Source organism: Halichoerus grypus, chromosome 8 (genome assembly GCF_964656455.1).
Source record: "Halichoerus grypus chromosome 8, mHalGry1.hap1.1, whole genome shotgun sequence".
NCBI classification, from domain to species: Eukaryota; Metazoa; Chordata; class Mammalia; order Carnivora; family Phocidae; genus Halichoerus; species Halichoerus grypus.
In genome coordinates this window covers 129,662,679-129,671,408 of record NC_135719.1, presented here as the reverse complement: position 1 = coordinate 129,671,408, position 8,730 = coordinate 129,662,679, and the positions used below count along the sequence as shown (strand labels likewise).

General features: G+C 40.3%; 2 pseudogenes; both read right to left on the bottom strand.

Moving 5' to 3' along the window:
• Positions 1-1,573: 1,573 nt before the first annotated feature.
• LOC118536820 (hsc70-interacting protein-like) lies at positions 1,574-3,074 on the bottom strand (annotated as a pseudogene).
• Positions 3,075-5,959: 2,885 nt separating this feature from the next.
• Positions 5,960-6,590, bottom strand: LOC118536815 (large ribosomal subunit protein eL13 pseudogene; annotated as a pseudogene).
• Positions 6,591-8,730: the final 2,140 nt, after the last annotated feature.

Sequence of the window (8,730 nt, the reverse complement as noted above, 5' to 3'; positions counted from 1 at the left end):
AACTCAAAGCTCTATCTTATTCTTGTCCATATCCCTAAAATTTGGTATAGTACATAGCATTTAACAACAACCACAATGCTAACAAGGAGATACAGAAACAGAAAAAAAAAAATAAAGCAATGATGATAATACCAAGTAAAAGATAATATTTTTGAGGGTTTATTATGATCCAAAGTTTGTCTTGGTTAATTTACATGTTAAAAATGTTAGGCGTAGGTGTGATTGCAAGAAACAGAAAACCTCAAAATAACAATGAATTAAAAATGAAAGTCTACTTTTTGTTCACATTCAAGAGGTTCAGAGGCAGTAGGTCTGGACGTAATATGTCACTCTGTGGTAGCAAAAATCCAGGCTCTTTGTATCTTGTGATCCTCCATTGTCAACCTCTATTCTGAAGGTCATCTCATGCTTCAAGATGGGTGTTAGAGCTTCTGGAGACCCATCACACCTAAATTGCTGTCAGCAAAGAAAGAGAAGGGGGGCAAACTCCTCTTCTCCACTCACTTCTTTTAAGATCTCTTCTCAGAAGTTTCAGGTGGAACTTTGCTTATGTCATATTGGCTGGAATTAGTCACATGATCAATCTTGACTGAAAGGCATGGTGGAAAATGGAGTCTTTTTTTGTGGAAATAATGTGAAACATTTATTTTCTATATCAGACAAGAACACAGCTAAGTAATCCAATTCCACTGCAGCATTATAAAAATCATCCCTTCACCACAGTGTAAGATTTAAATGCATCTGCACAAGGGTACATGCTATATAAAAGTAGTAGTAAGATTGCTGCTGCCCCACCAAGTACTTCTAGTACCTATCCAGGTCCTACTGCAATACTGGTAGTCCCAATGGTTTTATTGAAATAAATCATGTTTAAAAAAATAAAGCATGGGGCGCCTGGGTGGCTCAGTCGGTTAAGCGACTGTCTTTGGCTCAGGTCATAATCCCTGGGTCCTGGGATTGAGCCCCACATTGGGCTCCCTGCTCACCAGGAAGCCTGCTTCTCCCTCTCCCACTCCTCCTGTTTGTGTTCCCTCTCTCACTGTGTCTCTCTCTGTCAAATAAATAAATAAAATCTTAAAAAAATAAATAAATAAAGCATTTTAAAAGACAAGTCAAAATGCCTCAGAAACCATATATTCAACTCAAACTTTGTGTATTTAAATGTTATATTTGCCTCCCACTAATAAACCTTTATTTCCCTCTAAGCAATAAATCTTCCATACTGACGTATCTTCCTTGCCCAATTAATCCAAAGGAAAAAAACTGAAATGATTAGTAAAAATAAATAAATAAAATAAAAATTGTAGGAATTAACATACACTTTTAAATTGTTTTTAAATATTTTGAAGGTTTAAAAGTGTTTAAAGTTTGTAATTCATAGTAAGAGAACATTATCTGAATGATTACCCTAATGGTAAACCACTATAAAGTGTTTCAGTTGCATGTGGGGCAGAGGATAGGGATTATCTTCACAGTACCCTAGCTTTCTCCATGAGAAGTTCAGAGGTACACTTGTTTGTATTACTGTGATGTCCATTAGGTGATCAAAGTTGCTCTTCCTTCAGCAAGGGCTTTATTTGTCAGAGGGGCATTTGGCTGACAATTTACTAATGAGATTCATAACCTTTGGGTTGCTCTGATATTTTGACATATTTGCTGGTTTCTGGGCCACATGCTGGAAGGCCACCGTAACTTCTGGATCCTGCCTGGCTGTAAGAATCTCTGAATCACTAAGAATTTCATTGAGCCCAGGCATCCCTGCCACTCCAGGCACGCCCCCTTCCATTCCAGGCAATCCTCCAGGAAAGTCACCTGGGAAGGAGCCATCCGGAGCTCCTGATTGTCCTCTGGCTTCTTCCTCTCTCTGGGCTGTCTCCTGTTCTTCCCAAGCCTTCTTAACCCTTTCTATTCTTTATTTGATTTCCTGCTCTTCACATTTTTGCTCATTCTTTATCACATGTTCAGCAATTTTCAGGGCCCTTGGTTGAACTTCTTTCAGCATGCATGAGCATCTTCTTCATAATCCAGTTTACAAGCATGGGCAAGATCATGTGCTGCTTCTTCCCAATGGCCCAGAAGTCTGTGTGCTTTCCCTCGCCACTCATAAGGCTGAGCTGAATCAGGATTTATTTCAATAGCTCTGTCACATTCTCAGATGGCAGCATTTGGCTTCTGTAATTTGATGAAGACACTGACTCTCTTGGCATACAGACTGGCCAAGAGAGGATTCAGCTTGATGGCACCTGTGAACAAGTCAATGGCTTTCTGTAGTTCACCATCACTTAGGGCATCAATGGCAGCCACTATTTTTTATCATTTGCCTGATCCATCATTTCCTCGGTTAGCTCTACATTTTCATCTCCCATTTCTTTTTTTTTTTTTAAGATTTTATTTATCTGAGGGGCACCTGGATGGCTCAGTCGTTAAGCATCTGCCTTCGGCTCAGGTCATGATCCCAGGGTCCTGGGATCAAGCCCCACATCAGGCTCCCTGCTCGGCGGGAAGCCTGCTTCTCCCTCTCCCACTCCCCCTGATTGTGTTCCCTCTCTCGCTGTGTCTCTCTCTGTCAAATAAATAAATAAAATCTTTTAAAAAAAAAGATTTTATTTATTTGAGAGAGAGAGTGCGAGAGAGAGAGCACAAGAAGGCAGAGGGTCAGAGGGAGAAGCAGACTCCCCGCTGAGCGGGGAGCCAGATGTGGGACTTGATACTGGGACTCCGGGATCATGACCTGAGCCGAAGGCAGTCGCTGAACCAACTGAGCCACCCAGGCACCCATCTCCCATTTCTTGAGGGGCATCAGGAGGGTTCAATCACACTCTCACTGTCAATTTCTAGACCACTTTCCTCACTTGATGGTTCGTCTGTCTTTATGTTTTCCTCCACCTTATTACTGTTTTTTCTTCCTTGATATTGTCTTCTGATTTAGTTTTATGAGCAGCAGGTGACATTTTACCCACCATGCTCTCCACCCACTCTGACAGGAAGCACATTTCCTTGGTGTACAGAATGCTCGGATCCTGCTTACACATTTTCACCAAGGCCTGAAGCTCATTCACTCTGTGGGGATCCATGGTCCAGAGGCAATGGGAGGTCAGGAGGTAGCAAGAACAACAGAGGTTGCAGCCTGATACCAGGTGTGGGTACTGGCTCAGCATCACCATGTGGAAGGGATGGAAATGGAATCTTTATTCTGGGAAGCCATGTGACTAAATAAAAGTTGGGGATTCTCAGGAAAGAAGGAAGGAAGAATTGACATTAGAAGATAATTAGCAGTCTTTGGCATATGTATATTATCAAATTTAACCCTCTAAACAACTTTATGAGTACTAACCTTAGGGTACTCTATAAATACTATTCATTTATTTGTTAAATATGATTGTGCATTACTACACATTAGAGGTAGTTCTAGGGTCTCGGGATTTGGCAGGACACAAGGCAGGCAAGCCCCTGTCCTCTTGGAGGTTTTATTCTGGTTAGGAAGGCAGACATTAAACAAATACATAGATGATATGCTATACGGTGATAAGAGTAATGAAGAAATGTTAATAAGAGTAAGAGAATAATGTATAATGAAGTTAATTTAAATAGAGTGATCCTGAAAGGACTTTAAAGAGATGACTCCTGAGCAATGATCCAAATGGAGCCATAAGAACATTGGGGAAGGGAGGTTTCCAGGCAAAAGGAACAAAAACACCTTCAGGTGGACATTAGGGAATTTGTAAAAATGCTGGTGAATATGGAAATAAAATCAAAGAGAAAGAGGCAGGGTCAGACTACATAGAGTTGTAAACAGCAATAGGAAGTCTGAGTTTTATTTTGAGTTTGATGGGGCCACTGGCGTTTTGGGGCTGGTGAGTGAAATGATTAAATTTATGTCTTAAATAAACCATTTTGGTTGCTGCATAAATAACGGACTCAGAGGGTAAGGGACCAGTGGGGTAGGAGGCAGAGTGAAAGCAAAGAAAGCATAAAGAGTGTAGGTGAGAGATGATAGCTTTGATGAGGATGGCAATAATATTGAATATGATAAGTGATAAGAGGCAGGATATACTCTGAAAGTGGAGCTGATGGATCTAATGTAGTAAGAGTGAAAGACACCAAGGATGACTTGTAGGTTTTTATAATGCTTGATTTTATGTGTGCCCAGTGTTTGAAATTGGTTCTCTAATCTTACTAGATTCAAAAGCACTAATGACTACTTCCATTGGTGAAGAGAACATGGATAGTCTGTGGTGTGATGTGACAATAGAGATTCAAAAGTATCACCATCGGATACTCCTAATCAAATACTTATGAGGCAAGTTTCTGAGTGACCATGTATTTAATATTTTAGAACATTTTTATCAAAATAATGAGTATGATATTGGCTAGTTGCTCCTAATTGCACTGGACCAAGTGAGGAAAAAGAAGGATGCGTTTAGGAATCAAATTCCCAGCTCATATGCCACGTTAATGACCTGAAAGTTTCTATTCTGTCCTGAAAGAAACCCTTATCACCTGTAGCAAAGAGCTGAGAGTGCTGGAAACAAACTCAGAGGCTCATCCTGCAAGTGGTTGAATTACAATGCAAATTGAATTTTCAACCTCACAGGGTGTCTGCTATTAAAGTGAGGGCATAAATTGGGAAGGAATGAGATCCTGAAAATTGGAATAGGGACATATGGGAAGATCCTGATAAAGCTGGGGACATTGAACACTTTAACTCCCATGAGTCTTCTTTGCCAGTAGAAGCAGGCACTCCATCCTCATCTGAGGAGATTAACCTTGCTCTGCCTAAAGAAATTGTAATGGTCTCCCCTGAGGTAGTTGCCTTGCAAGACACTGATGATTCTCTTCAGGACCACCCCCACCACTGTCTTTGCTTCTAGGTCTATCACTGGACTCAAGTTCCTGTAAACTCCTAATGGTGACATACAAAATGTGACCCATAAAGAGGTGTAGTACACTCCACAAGAACTACATGATTTTTCCAATTTATATAAGCAGAAATCCAGGAAATATGGGTGGGAGTCAATATTTAAAGGTGTGGCATAGTAGTGGAAGGACCATAAAATTGGATCAGGCAGAATTTATTGATAAGCAGAGATCTGGATTTAATGTTGCAGCTTAGGGGATTAGAAAGAGCTCTAACTGATTGGTTGGTTGGCTACCTGAAACACGAACAAACAGGTGGTCTACACTAAATGAACTGAAATGCCAGAACTGCTTTGATAAACTACAGAGGAAGAGATTCAAAGGCTTAGGGAGATTGGAATGTTAGAATGGATTTATCACTTAAGATCTCCTCATCCACCCTAGGAGGGTACAGAGGACATACTTTTCAATATGACTATGACCAGTAAGTTTGTGAGGAGAGGCCCAACATTCTTGAAGAACTCTGTGATTGTTTTCTCTATAGGTCAGAAATTATAGTGGGAACAGCTGTCACTGACTTGGAAAACCTAAATGCCGTGGAAGTAATTGAATCCCAAGGTGTCAAAGGCCAAGTGGTTCTATTTAATCACCAAAGGCAAGGTGGGCATGGTTGCTCTAATGGATAGCAGAATCAAAGCAGCAATTAGAATATTATGACTTGCAGAGACCTACAGCACTGGCTAGCTGATCATGATATTTCTAGGAGTAAAATGCATGGTAAGTCTACTAAATTCTTAATTTGTGTAAGCAGAGAGTTCTAGGCGAAAGGAACAGAAGTCAAATTTGAATCATAAAAGCAGAGAGTCACAGACCCATAATTAATTCCTAAACTTGAGCCAGTTTAGACTCAGGACCCCTTGAACTGAATGAAGGGGAGGCCAGTTCCCCTTGAAAAAGGACCCTACTACACTGCCAAAAATGTATACTGCTATTGTTTCTCCCAGTCTATTCCAGAGGGATATTTGGTGTTTTATCAAGATGACTGAGCATTGAGAAAAATAAAATAATGACTTTTTTTTTTTTACAAGTTGCCAATGGCACTTTATTTTTTCTTTTCAACATGATGTTCTGTAGCTTCCTTGGCCTTTTTTGCCCAGATGCCAAAGAGCCAGACATTGGCACTGGCCACGCCAAGACTGGTGAAGGCCTTGACGTTGTTCTCCTCCTCTGTAATGACTCTGGCTTTCTCCTTCTTCTAGACATTCCCCAGAGGCATGACGAGTCCTGTTAGCTGGGTAGCCAATTTGAGTTCTTCATCAGAGTTGTCTCCCTTCTTGGGGACAGAGGGCTTCCCAGCAAAGAGGATGAGCTTGGAGTGGTACCTTCAGCTGCTGCATGTTGGACTGCAGGGATTCCATGGACTTGTTCCACTTTTTTGGATCCACTGAGATCCCCAGTGACCCGTGCCACATTCTTGTGGATGCCAGCCACTCTTAACTCTTCCAAGCTGAAGCCCCTGCCAGCTCGCACTTTGGTGTGGTACCTTACTGTGGGACACTTTACAATGGGCTAGGCGGGTCTGCATGCTGGGCATGGGGTAATGCAGCATGCCTTGGCTTGCCAGGCCTCGTGTCTGTGAATCTCCTGGCGCCAGCTGGTTGAACCACGTGGCCATGTGCCCCTGCCATGTGGAAGTGGGGCCTCAGTATCATGCCATTCCAGCTGGGTGTCATGGCTGCTGCCTACAGGCCTCCTCTGAGGAAGAACTGAAAATAATGACTTTTTGAGGATGGTTGGACACAAGCTCTGTGTAGACACCAAAGATGATATATATATGTATATATCTATATCTATATGGATATATATGTATGTATATATGTGTATATATATATGTAAATGAATATATATGATATATGTATATATAATATCTTTGTTTTTGTCCCCTTTTATCTCTTTATCATATAAGATGTATTCACTTTATATCACAGGATTTAATTACAAGATATCAAGAAGAAAACTGAATTATCACCTAAGCACTTTGCATCCTTTTCTAGGGAAAATATGAGTGTGTTTTGGCTGTACACAGGAGATCTGTATCATGTTAGAATTATGACCTTATTATGGTGTTTATTTGGAGATTAAATATAGTTTAAGAAGATGCATATGCATGTCAAGTTGACAAGAGGTGGACCGTGATGGTTAATTTTATGTCCTCTTGGCTAGATGTTGTAGTGAAGAAACTTTTTAAATTAACATTTAAATTTTAATTTAATTTAGATTAACATTAACATGATTAATATGATTATCATTTAAATCAGTAGATTCTGAATAAAGGAGATTACCTTTCATAGTGTGAGTGATATGCTCCAATCAGTTGAAGGCCTTAAGAGCAAAGACTATGGTCCCCTAAGGTAGAAGGAATTCTGCCTCCTGACTGCATTTGGACTTAAGTTGCAACACCAACCCCTCCCTGAGTCTCTAGCCTATTGGGCTTTCCTGCAGATTTTAGACTTGCCAGCCCTCACAGTTGCATGAGCTAATAATTCTTTAAAATACATCTTTTCTATATGTTTACATATCTTACTGGTTATGCTTTGTGAAGAACCCTGACTAATACAGTTTTGATCTGAGCAGGTAGGTGAACTGTTGTAATATTGATGAAGATGAAACAGAGAAGTGAATTGTGGTGGGGAGGGGAGAGAGGAAATGGAGAGGAGCATGAGTTTTATATTAGACATACTAATTTTGAGAACCTTATTAGACAACCAAGTGGAGATGTTGAGTAAGCAATTGGTAAATGAGTTTAATGCTCAAGGGATATGTCAGAACTAGAAATTTAAAATTGGGAGCCATCAGCATATAGAAGATGTTTAAAACATGGGGACTAATGAGCTCAACTATAGAATGTTGATAGAGAACAGAAGAGAGCTGATGACTGAGTCCTGAGGAAGTCCAATGTTTAGAGGTCAGGAAGATGGAGAATCAAGCAAAAGAAACTGAAAAAGAACAGCCAAAGGGAAGTACAACAAAACCCAGGAGAGTATAGTGACCTAGAAGATAAATAAGAAGGTGTCTTAAGAACAGGGGATTCATCAACTGTGTCAGATGCTGCCGAGAATTGGGAATTGTTCATTGGGTTTGGCATAGTGGAGGTCCATGGTGACCTTGAGAAGTGGAATATCAGTAAATGGTTGGGGCAAAGCCTGACTGGGATGGGTTGCTTCTACTGCCCCAGATGGCTGGCATTTCACATGTTTTTCTGAACCTCAAAACCCTATTCATATTCTACATCCAGATGATAACTTCAACTCTTATTTCACTGGGAGGAAGATTCAAAGCAATCAGAAGAAAACTACAGTATTTCCCCATTATAAAATCTAGTTATCTGTTGCATTTTCATGAATATACTCAGCTTCCCTGCTCCTATTTCACTCCTTGCTTTAATTTAATATTAGCCTCCCAAAATGCACTCAATCTCATCCCCTCTTCCTATTCTATGACTTTCCAATTGCAATTATACTTTCTCCTCTGCACCCTTTTTCTCTCTTTACTGCATCACTAACATCACTGTACAAAAATGCAGAAATATCTCCCATTTAAAAAAAATCCTCCCTGGACTTTGTTGTGGTGAAGATATATGGCTCTCAGGTACAATTTGATGTGTTATAGCCTTCTTACCCTACACTGTGCTAGAGCTTGTCCAGTAATGCATAAAAACCTAAGGAAGTATCCCTGCATTCAATAATTTGGAAATATTAACAGTGAAAAGCTGAAATTAAAATTTTCCAAGTGGATTCTTTTTTTTAAGATTTTATTTATTTATTTGACAGAGAGAGAGAGACAGCAAGAGAGGGAAACAAGCAGGGGGAGTGG